General features: G+C 40.9%; 1 long non-coding RNA gene across 1 annotated transcript in view; it reads right to left on the reverse strand.

The window, feature by feature from the left end:
- Positions 1 to 6,508: 6,508 nt before the first annotated feature.
- The window catches only part of LOC310845183, a 113,738-nt gene continuing 103,350 nt past the window's right edge, over positions 6,509 to 16,896 (reverse strand). The window contains exons 2-3 of the long non-coding RNA XR_014564553.1: positions 16,359 to 16,430; positions 6,509 to 6,911 (exon numbers count right to left, since the gene is read on the reverse strand). This is a non-coding gene — a long non-coding RNA (uncharacterized lncRNA). The remainder of the gene's footprint in view (positions 6,912 to 16,358; positions 16,431 to 16,896) is intronic.

Genomic DNA, 16,896 nt, shown 5'->3' on the forward strand with positions numbered 1-16,896 from the left:
CCCGAATCCTTAGTTTCATTGATCTGAATCTTTGTCCTCTGTGTGGTTTAGTTAATAATAACCCTTCTAAACTGAGTTTTCAAAGGCTCAGTTATATTAGCAGGGCATATATTTTGACAGTTGATAGAGAAGGGGGAAAGCAAATCAGTTCATTTCCAATTTGTTGTAAAGACTTAGGCTGATTCTTCAAAAAGTCTGGTTTAGAGTAGAACACAGAATACAGGGATATGACATATTCAGAAATGTTTACGCTTTGCCACCCTATCTCCAGCCTGATACCAGTGGTAAAATGATGCACGCTAAGGGGCTGTACCTGCACAGGAGAGTCATGTGCATGTATTCTGGGATCTCCAAGTAGGACTGGAAATGACTCTCATCTGAAAGCCTGGACAGTTGCTGCCAGTTATTACAGTATAAGCAATACTGAGCTAGATGAACCATTGGCCTCAGTATAAGGTACCTTTCTGTGCCATTCTACCACCGTGATGGTTACTATGTTTATTTTATTTCCTTAAATATATATGTATCCCACCATTCACCATATAGGTTCCAAAGTGGCTTGCAACAGTAAAATATACAAACAGTAAAACATAAATTAAACTCCTGAAATAAAAGTACCTGTCTAACTTTTTAGAGAAGGGAGTTCTATAGAGTTGGGCCCCCAACACTGAAAGCTCTGCTCCTTGTCAACTTGAGTTGTGCTTCTGGGACATAAGGAGCCACGAATAGTTCTCCCTCAGTGACCTCAGCATGACCTGCACAGGGTAAAGCAGTCCTTAGGGTGTTCCAGACTTTCCAAGTGTCCCTATCTTTCAGGGACGGTCCTGGATTTACAGAATCCACCCTGGTTTCTGATTTGATCCTGGAATGCCCTGCTTTTCCTTAGGATGTCCCTATTGCCAATGAACGGTATGGAGTTATATGATTGCTGAGTCAAGGAGATAAGTAACCATACAACCTTTAGAAGACATGTGAAGGCAGCCTTGTACAGGGAAGTTTTTCAATGTATTGCTAGTTTTCTGTTCTCAGTCTAGCCTCAGCATTCTGCACTAGCTGAAGCTTCCAGCCAAGATTCAAGGACAGGCCCACATAGTACACATTATAATAATCTTGTCATCAGATTACCATTGCATGAAATACAGTGCTCAGGTTATCTCTGTCCACAAATGGTCATAACTGATGTACTAGCCAAAGCCAACAAAAGCCAGTTTTAGGCACAGAGGCCACCTGAGCCTCAAGGGACAATGATGGTTCAAGGAGTATACCCAAGTTATCTGTTTCTTCAGGAACACCACAACTCCATTCAGGGCAGGCAACTGACCTATCTCTTGGGTCAGAGAACCACCCACCCACAAGGCCTCTGCTTTCCCGTGGTTCAGTGGTGGACTGGCCCTCATCCAGTCCACCACTGCATCCAGGCACTAATCTCCTGAGTCTCTCCTGAATCAGATGTAATGGAGAACTAGAGCCGGCTATCATCAGTATACTAATGACATCTTGCCCCCAATCTGCTCCAAACAGCTTCATGGTGGGGCAAAATAGTTCCCTGCAAGACCCCATTACATAATTGTCATGGTCCCAAGAAACAGTCTCCCAGTGCTACTCTGTGGACGTGACCCTACAAATAGGAAAAGAACCACTGTAAAACAGTGCCCCCAATACCCATTCCATAGAGCTGGTTCAGCAGGATACATTGGTCAATGGTCTCAAAAGCTGCCAATAAATCAAGGAAGAGATGTAGGAAGATGCAGCAGTTCCCATGTCTATTACCCCAATAAAGGTTATCCATCAGGGTGACCAAGTCTCATTTAGTCTCAAAGCCATGTCTGAAAGCAGATTGAAATGGATCTAGATAATCCATCTCTTCCAGAAACATCTTTATTACCTTACCCCAAAATGGTGTGTTAGCAACTACTGGTTGACCGTGATCGACAGTTAGATTCCCAAGTGATCCTGGTTGATCGTGTGATCCTTATTGATCATGCGATTAAAAAAATGCAGGAATGAATGTCTCCGCCCCCTCTTTCTGTTCCTCCATTGTGTCAAGTGGGTGGTCATTTGGTGTTTGTTGTTGTCGCTTGGGGATACGATGATTGGCTTTAGCGCTGTGTGCGTTTGTTGGCTGTGGATTTTTCAGTGAGTGATGTATGGCATTTCCCCTTAAAAAATGCTCAATAACCCAGTTCTAGCCTCCCCTAAATAGCTCAGCAACTCTGGTCAGTCCTCCCCTTCCACACACACACCCCACACACGTTCCTCCTCCCTCCAATGACAACGGGTAGATCACTGCCTGTTTTTTTATACTGGGAGTAGATTGCAGTCTCTCGGGAGTTGGACGTGCCTGTTGTAGGCCGTTGGGTTCATGGTTGGCTTTTGTGGGAGTGGACACATTACCACCTCTTCTAGGACAGAAGGCACCACCCCATCCCACAATGAAGGGTCTACCATACCTTGAACCCAACTAGTCACACCAACCCACTAGTTTTCACCAGACATGATGGGCAGGGATCAAGGAGGCTTATGGTCAGACACAAAACCACAAGTATCCTGTCCAGATCATCAGGCCGCATAAATTGAAAATGATCCCACAAGACAGAGGAAGTGCTTCAATTTTCTTCACCTTGCCACTGCCTGACACACAGTGTGAGTCTGTCCCAGAGAAGCAAACTTCTTATTTCTTGCACATAAATTCATAATGTATAAAGGAGAACTCTTTTCTTATGAAAAGAAAGTATATCCATAGACGAATGGAAAGAGTAGCTGCTGAAGAGAAGCAATGCATTTTGGCTACAGCTTGACGTCTTTTCAAAGCTGGAACAGTGAGCTTAAAACGATCCCAAGATTGAGTTGAAATTTCAAGCAGTTCCTGAGATATTGGCATTTAAGGAGACATCAGCATTTTTTGAAGAAAGGGAAATTGAGTTACAGATGGCATACTTTGAAATGCGCTAAGCTGGGAGAGATGGAGATTACTGAGGACCCATGCAAGCAAATTGAAAACTATAAAATCTTTAAAGAGCCTAAGATCCCCTTTCACTCTGGAGAGAATGTGTGAGATTACTCTGAATGTGTCACAGAGTTTTGTGTATAATTCACACTGCATACATGACCACTTACTTTCAAATGGGATTCATTCTGCACCTGCAAAATAAAATGAATGCCAAGGAGCCAGTTGAAGAGGTGGTGAACCTTCTTTATGCACATGAGCCCATAAGACACTTTTTGTGCAAGCTGAAGGATTTAATTGACCATTTAAATGTTTCTTGAAAAGGAAAGGAAAAAGACAGAAAAAGTTAGCATTTGGTCAAATGTAAATTATTGCCGTTCCTTTATGAAAACACTGTGGAGATTTGGGTTTGTTTATATGACTTAGGAAACAATATATAATAGATAGCAAAATAACCATTATTCATCTTCTTATATGTATTTCAAGATTGGACTTCTCTGATGCATTATCTGGTTATTTGCCCTTGAAAAGCACATGGACATTTTATACTTTATATCTATTTATTATTTTATTTTATTAGAAGATTTATGACGTGTACAAATGAAATTGGACATAAAGCACAGCTAAAATCCATGGCCCAATTAAAAACAAATATACAGAATACCATCACCATTAAATAAAAATTGCTCCTTGGGCTGTGAGCAGTGTAAGTGTGGGGTTTGGTGCCGGCCACAAAATTCACCATCCTGAAAATAGAAGCAGGTCTACAGCCCTTATGACTCATCATATAGGCTTGAAGGTATGTGGGTGATGTCTTCAATTATAAGCCGATATCTCTAGCAGAATTCTTTAGGCATATATCTTATGGGAACTATTCAAGTGATATATATCCTGGATAATGTAGCTACCTCTTGATCATTGTAAAGCTCTGACTTTTCTTTTCTTTGGTGGATAAATTGAATTGTAAGCCTCTTCCTACAGACAAAAGCCTTGAAAGTATAAACCTATTAGCTATGATGAAAAGAAAATGTACAGCTTGATTTCCAGGCTAACAACAGAGAACTAAAAAGCCTTCTTATTCTTTAAAAAGAATCCCTTCACCCAGTAATTTTCCTTAAACTATTTAGCACAACACATTTCCTAATATTACCAATATAAATATCTTCATATGCCAATGCTTTCTTCATCGGGTTAGGCCCAATATCATCCAAAATGTGCATCTGGATACATTGCACTCAAAACACAGGATGAAAATATCAAATCACCTCAATTTCAATGCATTCTTCTCTTTGATCACACTAATAATACATAAAGAATCATTTTGTTCACCAATATGGCAGAGTTGTTGAGGTTCCACCACAGAGCAATCCATCAGTGGAATGAGACATGATGCTGCATTGGTTGGTTTGTATTGGTCTGTTGTGGAACTTCATAAGCCAATAAGAGGAATCATTGGAGCATGCAGCAAAGTTACTGTGCAACCCAGCCAATGTCTGCTGCCAAAAATGTCCACACCGTGTATGAGATTTCTCCAAAACACCATCTTTCATGTCAAGACAGTCATTAGTGATCTCCTAGGGTTCCCACAGAGTTCTTCAGAGAAGTAAGAACTGGAAATGCATGGGGTTTTTTTGTAATACGAGTGCATTTGCAAGTATATACAGACCAAAGAGAAGGAATAAAGCAGGCACTACTAATATTTAAGGTAGCATTACTTCATTCTTTTTAATGTATGGTTGGAGCACGCCAAGCAAACTCTGCTGCCCTCTAGCAGAAGTTCACGAGATCAGGCCTTTTATGTGGTGGCCCCCCGTTTGTGGAATGCTCTCTCCAAGGAGGCTCGCTTGACACCTTTGTTACATATCTTTAGGTGCCAGGGGAAAACATTCCTCTTTTCCAGGGGTTTGGCAAATTAAGCAATCTGTGCCCTTTTAAACAGTGTGAGGGGTGTATTGTTTTATGATAACACTCTTGGCCACCTCACAAACACCAGGTTAGTTGGACCCCACATCCACCAAAATTCTAAATAAATTCTAAAGCAAATGAGGCAGCAAAATGGAAACCTCTTTCACAATGAAAGAAAACCTCTGAGTACAGTGGTACCTCAGGTTAAGTACTTAATTAGTTCTGGAGGTCTGTTCTTAACCTGAAACTGTTCTTAACCTGAAGCACCACTTTAGCAAATGGGGCCTCCCGCTGCCACTGCACAATTTCTGTTCTCATCCTGAAGCAAAGTTCTTAACCCAAGGTACTATTTCTGGGTTAGCGGCATCTGTAACCTGAAGAGTCTGTAACCTGAAGCGTATGTAACCCGAGGTACCACTGTACGGATTTTGACACAAACCTCTCCAAAGCCATGGGACAGTGGAGGGAAAGGGGCTGCCATCTCACTCTGGGAACCAATTCATTATTTGTTCTTGCTTAATTACATGTCCTTGAATGGTGTGACTAAGGCCTCAATCACAGGCACAAGCGTCAGCGCACTAAACTGAAAGCAGTGGACCTTACTTCTGAGTAAACATGCTAAAGTTTGTGATGAGCAACTTCTTCTTTTGTATCTAAAACAGATGAAGTTAATGTAGCACTCAAAAGTGAACAAGGGGTTTTATTACTTTTATTGACTTTCTGGAAGGCGTTACTTTATTTCAAAGAAATAACATGATATCCACTTGATCAAAGTACAGGGAAATTCTTCTTGGCTATTTTTAATTGCAATGATCATTATAGCAATCTTAACAGGACACCTTCTACCTGTAAATCAGAATTTGAAAGTCAGTTTTTTTACTTAAGGGCACTTCAGAAACCCTAAAGCTGAGAAGCGTTCTGCAAAATTAACTTTTGTCTGCTTGCATTGACACAGCTTCTATAAAGGGGCTGAAGCCCACAGAAGACAATTAAGGCAAATCCCTTTCTTCAGAATAATCATGGTTCAGTTGTTTTTCTGCCCTGTTGAAAGTGAGTGGGATGGAAGCAAATGGATGTAAATCTGAACTCCAGTTTTCTTGCATTGGACTGCTCTTTTATTCTCTGTCTTGGACTGGGGTTATCTCAATTTCAAGCATTAGCAATAACAGAAGGCAGTATGGGGTGGTGGTGCTCACTTGACCTCCAGTCATCTGCATCACTGCTGCATTCAAGGACAGAGGTGGGAGGGGCAAGGTCATTGTTACATCAGTGTGGTGCAAACCTTCTACATGTGTGGCGATTTCCTGCTTAGGTATAAAGCCTGAGTAACATGCAGCTGAGCTGACTGAAAAACATTGCGTCTGAAGTAATGAGACTATCGTCTCTGTGGTCTTATCTTTGTGATAGTTCATGCACTCAACTATGACTCCATGTTGCATTCATCAAGCACTGGAAATGTATGTGTGCATGGATGATTGGCCTGTTTTTCTGGTCTGCATCAAGTTCTCCATAGGTTCAGTCCTAAATCCATTCCATCCTGATTTTTCATTAATCTGCTTTTTCTTTTCACACAATAAAAATAAAAGTACCTCCCCCCAAATTGTATATAAATATGTATTGTTGACCATATTGCTATAAAATATGCATATCTAGATTCATTTTATCCTGAAATATTTATTTATTCATTCACTTGACAAAATTTAGATACTATTAATCAACAAAAAACCCCTCTAAGCTGTACACATAAAGTGATATAAAATATTCATAAAAAAAAACTGATAAAATCAAATTTAAGCCATGCATTTCAAAATGCACATATCAGTGAACAACCACATCACAAAATTCAGAGTGGTGTAGGATAGCTGTGCGCTGACCTGCACTTGAGTTCAGGAGGTGCCGATTGGGTCAGTTCATATTGGAATTTGCAAAGAATGACTTTTTTCCAAGCATCCCTACTGTGAACCAGCTCTGAGAAATCAGGAGATGTGCATTCATATGTGAACCAGTCACTAGAAGTGACACAAAGTCATACCAATATACCTTCAAAGTAGGATACAGCCTGTAAAAACAAACAAACAAAAAAGATCAGTCACTTGTACACCCGGGATTCATCCTTTCATCCCTGAAGCATATTGTACAAAATACCAAGGAGAAAAAACAAATGTCTGCTACATACAATATATCCACATTTTTGGTATACATGAGTTTATCCTTGAATTACTTGCACATTTTACTTATATTTATCATGCCCAAAAGCAATCCATTTAAGACAATTTCTCCCTGATAATGTGGTCAATGTGGGTTGACTTATCAGTCATGCAACCATGGCCACATGCTTCTTTCAGTAAATACTGAACTTTGTGTGAATCAGGTTGGCAATGGACCATTTTGATCATGCCCATCTGCCTGAATCAAGCCAATGTAAGTAGCACATGTAGTTTAGATGGGTCCCTTTAAGCTTGAGCATGTGTCTATTTGGGGTAAGGAGTGATGTGGCTCTCAGCTGCAGCTTCTAAGAACATGTACAGTCTGTGGTGGATCAGAATCTTGGGCTCTTAATTTTTCATCTCATACACATTGCTCAGTACACTATAAACCATCAGTATTCCTTTCATGTTATTGGTTGCACAATATGGTCCTGAGCACACTAAAGAAAACATTGTTTTCTAACTACCTCAGGAAAGATGTGACCTTTATGGTTATTTTACAAGTTTGGTTTATTGATGTTTCCTTTTGCACATTGAAAAGTTTACTTACTTGTTGCAAGTCATTTCTTCCTTTATTTTTAAATCTACTATTATTAAGCAAGATGATCTAGCTGAATTGTTAAATATTAATAACTGAACATTGGATCTAAAGTTTGTGCCTAAAATTCTCCATCCAATTTGTAGGTGAAGATGGAATGGAGGAACACTTTACTGGACATTCTACTGGGGAGATGAAATGCACCATTGGTTTGGGGATTGCAGTTGTAATTCCCAGAAACTGGGATACATATTGTCTACAACACTGGAGTTGGTAGATAGCCTTCATGACTAGCAGGCATTGAGGGTGTTAGCCTCCAAGAATGTGTTGAATCCATTTTTAAAGTAATCCACGTTGATGGCTATTGCTACATATTATTTGCTCTGTCTGAAGAAGTTTTTTCTTTTGTATGCCTTGAATCTTCCAACATTCAGCTTCACACGTGTTTGAAAAGCAGCCACCTCAAAACCTTTCTCAGTGGCCAGGGGTGATGGGAGTTGTAGTCACAAAACATCTGGAGGGCCGAGTTTGCCTATGCCTGCTATAGACAACTTCTCTCTTCTTGGTCTCTATACTAAGCTAGGGGCGGTGGACAAGGATGCTGGGAGAAATGGGGGTACTGTCCCTGTGGACCTAGCACCACTCTCTTCACTGATCATTTCCATTTTGGTTCCCATTTAAATGGCAGCAAGTTGCTTTGGTTTCTTTTAAAAAGTAATCACTTGCATTAAATGAGTAAGCTCTGCAATGTGCAAAAGGAAAACATCAATAAACTATACTTGTAAAGTAGCCATAAAGGTCACACTTTCCCTGGGGAACTTAGAAAACAATGTTTCCTTTAGTAAGCTCAAGAGAGCCATGTCTACGTGCCTGTGGTGTGTGCGGTTGCTAACCAATAAAGTGAAAGGAAATGCTGACGGTTTCAAGTTTGTGGTCCTGAGCACTGGCCCATAAAGTATAATGAAAAACCAAGGGAACATGAGCACAGAATTATTCAGTGAATCATAGATGACAAGTAAAACAACTAAATTGCTTTTATGAGGAGGGGGGAGCCTGGCAAAATATATTCCAATGTTTCTTCCCCCCCCCTAATTAAAAGAAATCACTTTGGGGGTTTTCTTGTCTTGTCTTTCTACGTGAATATGTGCATGTGTGAATGATCACAAAATAGAATGTTGCAGAATATGGCATTGTTATATTTTGTAGTACTGAGCAATAAGAATTACACTTCAGAGAAACGTCCGTGAACTTGTTTCAAAACACTTTGCATGGACCACAGAAGAAGAAAAACGTTGCAGGCCTATGTAGATGGGTACCACTGGACCTTTCCCTTGTGTCCCCAAATGCTAGGGGCAGTAGGGGCTAATCTATTGGAGTAAATGGGGCTCTGCTCAACCAACCTTAGTCTGCCATCAGTTAGAACCCACCTTCCTGACATCTGCCTGCCATTGGCTCTGGCTCTACCTATTGCTGGTCTCCCTGCCTTCTGCCTTACTGGTTGGGCAAGCCAACTCCTGCAAGACCATGTTCCCGCTCTCTATCCAATCCATTTGCACCAGACCTGGGAGGGTGAGGCACAGACTGGCCCCAGGTAAAATGGCTGCTTCTGCTGCTCAGGGTGTTTAGAGACTATCAAGGTGAGGTACAGTTTTGGGGTATTTGAAAAGGTTATGGAGGTGGGCATTTAAAGATGAACATACCTAATTTGCATGTCCTGAAATGATACACATACTGAAATGTAGACATCCTTTTATATTCTCACATATCTGAATTTTACAATACAGTAATCCGGCCATGTAATATGTACAAAAATGCATATACAGTGCATTTGGGTTACAAACTTAATTTGCTCCGGAGGTCCGTTCTTAACCCAAAACTGTTCTTAACCTAAGCTGCGCTTTCGCTAATGGGGCCTCCCACTGCCACAGAGCTGCCGCGTGATTTCCGTTCTCATCCTGGGCAAAGTTCTCAAGCCAATGAACTACTTCCAGGTTAGCGGAGTTTGTAACCCGAAGCATTTGTAACCCGAGGTACCACTGTATTAGGGTAAATTTGCATTAGAATACATATATTAGTGAAATTAATAGACACAAATGAATTATATTAGGGAAATATGCAACAACAACAACAACAACAACTTATTATTGTTATGATGTTAGCCGCTGTGAGCCCGGCCTCGGCCGGGAAGGGTGGGATACAAATAAAATTTGTTGTTGTTGTTGTTGTTGTTGTTGTTGTTGTTGTTACTATTTGCACCCTGCTCATCTGACTGGGTTATGTATGCATTAGGCAAAATTGCATGCAAAAGTATGCATATGAGAATTTCACAGTAAAATACTGATCAATCTACATAAAATGAAAACTGTTGTGGCAATGTGGAGAACTGAATTTGAGAATGAAAAATAAGAAACTGATAAAATCTGAAACTGACTGTTTCACCCATCCCTATGCAGAAGTATTGGTCAAGATATACTGTTGTCTGGGTTATATTCTTGTCTTTGTATTCTTAAACCTTTTTATGAATAATCAGTGGTTGTTCAAATTTATTGCACATTTACAAATATGAAATAAGTTGATTACCTTGTTGTTTATATGACTATTCAAATTCTGTTGTGCCTTACATTTCTTAGTGAGTTATCTTATGAAAACCCTTTGATGCTGTGAGCTGCTTTGTTAACAGTTTACCATGGAAAAGTACCATACAGCAATGATTATCATGTATTTATTTCTCACTTATTATATTTATGTCCTGCCCTTCATCCCAAAGAAGTCCAGAGGGGATAGTGATAATACCGAGGTGGCAGTGAGTCCTAGCAACTGCTCCTAACACCCCACAGATACAATAGTCAATTGGGGCGGGTCCCACTCTGCAAGGGAAGGGAAGCTTGCAATGCAGAGATGGTAGGATAGAGCCAGCCTTCAAAGGAGAAGGAATTACTAACAGGAGGAGAAGGAGAACACAAGCTTAGCCTAGTCTGAGATCTGGGCCAGACAAAGAGCAGCAAAGAAGGTGAGCCCCCTTAACTCCTAAAAGGGATTGATATTATTTAATCCCATTTCACAGGTAGGAGGTGAAGGACAGGAAACCCTGGGGTTACGCAGCTGCCCCTCTCCAGGAAAACAAAATAGCAGTCACTTACTCATTCCCTACACTTATCCAAACAGTCCCAGCAGTAAATCACCTTTCACTGCTAGGGGAACTGTCATCTTGCTCCACAAAAACTCAAGGATCAAATGGAATTTCAGCAGTGTCCTGTCTACAGACCAAATCAGCAAGAGAGGTAGCCTCAGCAAAGATGCGCAGCAGGAATCCAAAGGAAGAGGCCAAGACAAACTGAACACCTGCAGGACCTTGGAGAGCTCCTAGGGCTCTGTTGGAACAGCTATACAGTTTCCTCAGTTTCTCATTTTCCCAGCCTTAAATCCAGTTCTTTGCATTTCCACATCATCAGCATTTTATACTAATTTTTCCTAAAACACACACATTTATGGGTGCAGTTTTCCTTAATATATGTATTTTCCTCAATACAATGCATCGTGTAGCTTATGATCACTACTTATATATGCATATTTATGCACGTTTTACCCTAATATGTGCATTTTTGTACACATTACTTTGCTGGAGAACTGCATTGCAGAATTAGGAGAAGTGCAAATTCCAAAGCATGTCTCTCTTTTGGCTTGCATGTTTCAGAAAGTGCAAAGGAGGTAGGTTCACCTTTAATTGCAAACTTAATGAAAAATTATTCCCCCACCCACCTAGTTCAGACTATAGGCATATATAAGGACAGTGCCAGATCCACACTCTAAACTGGGTCATCGCTACAAGCCTTGGATAAATAACTAATATTTAGCGTGTCCCCACTGTATGGAATATGCCACAGACTTCTTTCATGTACGAAAGCCTGTTTCTGCATATGCAGCAGCTTTGATTGTGATCATTACGCTAATGCCATGCACAACATGCTCAGAAATTATTTTAAACCTCTACACCTTTGAAATAGCTGACAGATTCTGATAGGAGCAAATATAAATGATTAAGTCTTCAAGGCATTTTCCTCAATTTGTCATATCAGCAAGTGTCTTAAAGCTCTTCACATTTTCCAGACCACTGAGCAGCAATAATCCGTTTATTCCAAGTAGGCATATTCCATATGAAACAATCAGTGGTAACAACTACTGATATAGGCTGGAAATGATTGCAAAGAGGAGAAAATGGGACCTGCTTAATTCTCAGATTGAAATAAATGGGACATTGAAGTATTTCTGGTTGGCTGGATCATGCACAAGAATTTTCACATGAATGCAAGATTTTTTTTAAAAAAGGCAGCCTTGCCCAACCTGGTGCATTCAAGTTGATTTTGATTATAATTCCCATCTTCTCCAACCAGCATGGGCTGCGGTTTGAAACATCTGGTGGGCACTAGGTTGGGGAAGACAATGTAGGGGTATAGCTATAGGGTGATATTCATCTAAATCATGTTCAGAGGAGACCCATTAAAATGAGTGGCAGGATTCAATTAAACTGTCTCATCATCACAAGCAATACGGATAACACAACATGACTTCACCCCTTTCCTCCCTCTGCACATGCCCTGTGCCCTCCTAAGTTTGCTTCATTGCTGCACGTTTGTGATAATGTATTCACACATAAAACAAAGCCCTACCATTACATACATTAATAATCCATACATTCAGTTTATTTCCCCCCCAAAAAATCCTCAAGAACATTCATCTGCATTTTTATCTGCTGTTTTGACCAATGTCCACATTTTTGCAAGTGATTGTTCCTAATACAATGCCCTTTGTATGTTATTTTCACTATCTTCATTTTTCTGCATAATTTCCATTAATATATGTATTTATGTAAACATTGATTGGGGAACAGCATCACAAAATTTGGATAATTGTGATTTCTGAAGGATAGCTGTGTGTCGGTTCACACATTGTTTGGGGAATTGTGAATGCAATAGATTCCATTTTAAATGCAAATGGAATTGAATTTTTCCTCCATCCTTAGACTCAACAAATTTGGATTTCAAACTGTCTCTCTCCAAGCTCTGTTTTCTATGGCCAGATTCTCAACTCCAGTGTTCTGCCATACTTTCTTGCCATATCTACTACTGGCTTTTGTAAAACACAGCCTATTTATTTCCTTCTCAGTTCCTTGAAGGTCCAAGTCTGCTGCTTGTTTTATTTTATTAATTGTATCTTCTATAAAAATGCAGAGCAGGAAAGGAGACAGTGAGCACCCTTGACAGACTCCATGACTAATTTTAGCTCTTGGATCAATGCAATTTGCTCTAATTGTACTTTCCTGGGTTTTTTAATGTTGTGAGTTCATTATCTGATTACTGTGACTTCAGCTATCGCTTTGGATTTTCCTTGAAACAATGCTGGATCACAGTTTGGAACAGGGGAAAGTGCTAAACTTTGAGCATCGCCAGGGCCAGACGTACGTTTCGCAGGGCATCTTCCATTACAAGGAGCCCCCTCTCAACCCCCAGAGCCTCTTGGCCCTGCTTCTTCTCCTTTCTGTCGCTTCTTGTTCAGTTGTCCTCTTTGGGCATGCAAGCATTGGCAAGAGTGAGAAAATGGAGCAGAACATCTCACTTGCTTTCTGATGTCCCTCTAGACCACCTTTTCCTAACCTTGGATCTTCAGTTGTTGTTGGACTACATCTCCCATCATCCACAGCCAGCAGGCACGATGTGAGTTGTAGTATAACAACATCTGAGAACTCAAGATTGACAGTTGAGTCCAGAGGAGAGGGCTATGAAATGGGCAGCAGTGGTACTGACAAAAAGCATGGGACCCCACTGAAGGCATCTTGTCCAAGCCCCTCAAACCCTAAAACCAGTATTGTATGTGACCTCTGGCGCCAATTTGAGATTTCTCTAGGGATAGCAGAATGACAGTCCTGCAAGGAGTAGTCTGCCTCTTTCATTATTCTATGCCTTTATTTGCACATAAATTAAATTCCTCACCAGCTAGGGAAGAAGAGAGCACTGAACAGCACATCTATATATTTCTCTATCTAATGTAAGGGGCTATTGTGTGCTGGTAACTTATTTTGATTTTGCCTTCTCAGAGGCCTGGCCTGGCAGAGCTTCTCAGAGGCCTGGCCTGGCAGTGCTTGCTTAGTCCACATTGTTTTGGCTTGCAGATAGATTTGTGCAGAATGGTGCAGAATGGGGAACATTTTTCAATCTTCTACATTTAAGTTTACTAGCACCTGTATGGCACTTTAAATGAAAAGCCCAGTACTTAATTGAACTTTGAATGAGGACACCCTGCTCTATGATGACATCTACGAAGCCAGGATCACTCAAGGAAATATAAATGTGTTTATTTATAACATTTTAAGAGTCTTACTCACTTCATGTGTGTGTGTGTGTGTGTGTGTGTGTGTGTGATGAAATCCTGTGATTATGGACTGAGAATTATGAAGATCTGAAAAAGAAGAGTTGCAGCAAAATATGTGCACTATGAAATGAAGTTCCAATTAGATACTGTTTTTTAAAGATTTTCTCTCCTTTCTGAATTGGTATCCACTGCTTTTATGCTTTTGCACTCCTTGCGGTACAACCTCATTCATGCAGAAAATCCTTTCAGGGCATGAATATATATGCTGAGCTCTGTTTTACAGAAACCACCATGCTAATTTAGCAAACCTGCATAAAACCGTCTGTGTGTATGTGTGGTTTCTGTCTGTTTTCCTAATTAAATTCAGCTGACCCTATGCATAAAAAGTCCGATTTCCATGTAAACACAGGCTTTGGACATGCATACATGAAGATAGCTATGAGTGAAATTAGTTCTGGGAAAGCAGTGTGACTTTGTGGTTACTGTCAACACATTTACTGACATCATTATTTATCACTCAAGCTAAAATCCTCCTGTCACCTGGCAGCACTTTAAGGAGCAGAGGAGTCATCGCAACATCTGCAGGACTGGCATGATGGTCAAGATGGAAGGTGGGGCAGGGGGCTAGAGCTGGAGAAGCCCTGGTGCTGTCATGTGATGGCAGATTGGCTGACTTAGGATCTGATGGATCCCAAGATGTGTGGGAATGTTCAGGGTGGCAAGAGAGGATATATTGTTTATTAACATCCTTCCTAACTTGCACTAGCAAGTTCCTTATGTAGCAGAGTTACGTTCCCCTTCTCAAGCACAGCAGAAAGCTGGCTGCAGGCTTGTTAGAACCTCTTACTATTATGCAATTCAATCTGCCTCAGACTGAATTGTACGTTCCTGGTAAGTTCCCTTGAATCCCTCTTAAAAGAATAAAGACACCACAATCCTATTTATAGTCAACAAAATGTAAGTTTACTCATGTTTAGGCAGTACATGGTATTAATCCTGAAGGCAGGCTTAAAGACTTAAAGTTACAAATAGCAACATGTGGTTTTACCCCATATGGGGGATAATTCCTGTGCAAGCCAATAGAGCAGTCCTAGCTGGAAGCAGACGAAAGGAGAAAGGGGGGGAGGGAGTGCTGTGTGACTCATCCTTTTGTTACCTGGACAGGTAAGGTCATGCCCACCTCTGGTCACATGCAAAAGGAAGGATGCTCCAGGCCAGGAGGAACAGGAAGTTTCGACTGGCTGGACCAAACATTCCCTTGCATGTCCACTCTAGCACTGCAAGGAATGTTGTACTTGACTGCTACCTGTGGATCACATCCCACAAGCTGGATCAGCCATGTCCCTTCCCTGCTCCCAGAAAGCTCCATTTGGAAGGTGGATGCCTCTGGCAGGGGTTCCATTGATGACACCATCCTGCACATTCAGGACATAAGAATTTATGAAGAGCTGCTGGATCAGGTTAATTGACCATTCTGTTCTCACAAGAGCGCTCTCCTCTCAGCACTCTCCCTTCCTGTGTCATCCAGCAATTGGAATTCAGAAGCATTTCTGCCTTAGACCATGGAGGCAGAACATAGCTATGCTGGCTACTAGCCACTGATAGCGTTTACCTCAGTGAGTTAGTCTAATCCCCTTTCAAAGCCATCCACCCTGATGGCCATCACTGTCTTCATTGAGAGCAAACTCCATAGTTTTGCTTTCTCTTGTCTGTCCTGAATCCTCTAATCCATGGGTAGGCAAACTAACGCCTGGGGGCTGGATCCGGCCCAATCGCCTTCTAAATCCGGCCCGTGGACAGTCCGGGAATCAGTGTGTTCTTACATGAGGTTCTTAAAATGCATCTCTGGGTTATTTGTGGGGCATAGGAATTCATTCATTTCCTCCCCTCCCCCCCCAAAAAAAATAGTCTGGCCCCCTACAAGGTCTGAGGGACAGTGGACCGGCCCCCTGCTGAAAAAGTTTGCTGACCCCTGCTCTAACCTTCAGTGTGTGCAAGAGGGAGCTCTACACAAGCATCTTAAAACATGTTTATGTAATCCAAGAACTAAAACAGAACATTTAGGAAGTGTGAAAGCCAATGGGTAATGATGTTCTGATCTTCACATCAGTCTAGGAGCTATAGATCAGGTCAATTGGTATTAGCTATTACAGAGAAATCCTAAACCCTTTGCTGGGTTGGAATATTCAGTGCTCTCTCTTGGTCACTTTGTGTGTAGAGAGTCAGATGCACACAGCAGAAAAAATGTACTTGGTGACCATATTTGAATATCTGAAGTAATACCTTATTTTCTATTGCATTCACATTTTAATTAATTTTGCAGAACTTGTATTTCAGAACAAAACAGGGACAAAATTACAGAGCCCAGTGATTTTCAAGGAAAAAAATGCCTCACCAGCTGGTATTCAATGTTCACCCCATCAAGAGTGTCGAAGCAGTTCTTCGGGACACTGTTTCTATCATCATCCTGGAACAAATACAGGTAGATAACAACCAGCATTATCTGGAAGGTCAGGAACAGATGAAGTAAAAGATTGAGGCTGTCAGTAGTATAGATTATGCTCCAGAAAAGAACACAGTTGTGTAAAATATTATATTGATTTAAGGACATTATTGTCAAAGTCTTGTAGGTGAGATGAGATCCATTTACATGCTAATGACAGCATGTTGTCTTTTGTATTCAGGAGTGAGTAAATCATAGCCTCTAGAGATCTCCCATCCAGCAAAGTAGATAGTTATCATTCTGCAATGCTGTCCCATTATTATTTTTATCTATGAAAAAATACCAGTTTTGTGCACTAGTATCAAGGGCAAGAGTGGCAACTTTGTCCAGTCCTCTCCTCCATGACAGAGCAGGTTACACTTGCAATTCATGGTTCCAGTCAATTAAACATTATCTGTGACTAGGCCCCATTAAAAACAATAGGATTTAA

The sequence above is a fragment of the Podarcis gaigeae genome, assembly GCF_964106915.1.
Source record: "Podarcis gaigeae genome assembly, chromosome: 5".
Taxonomy (NCBI): Eukaryota; Metazoa; Chordata; class Lepidosauria; order Squamata; family Lacertidae; genus Podarcis; species Podarcis gaigeae.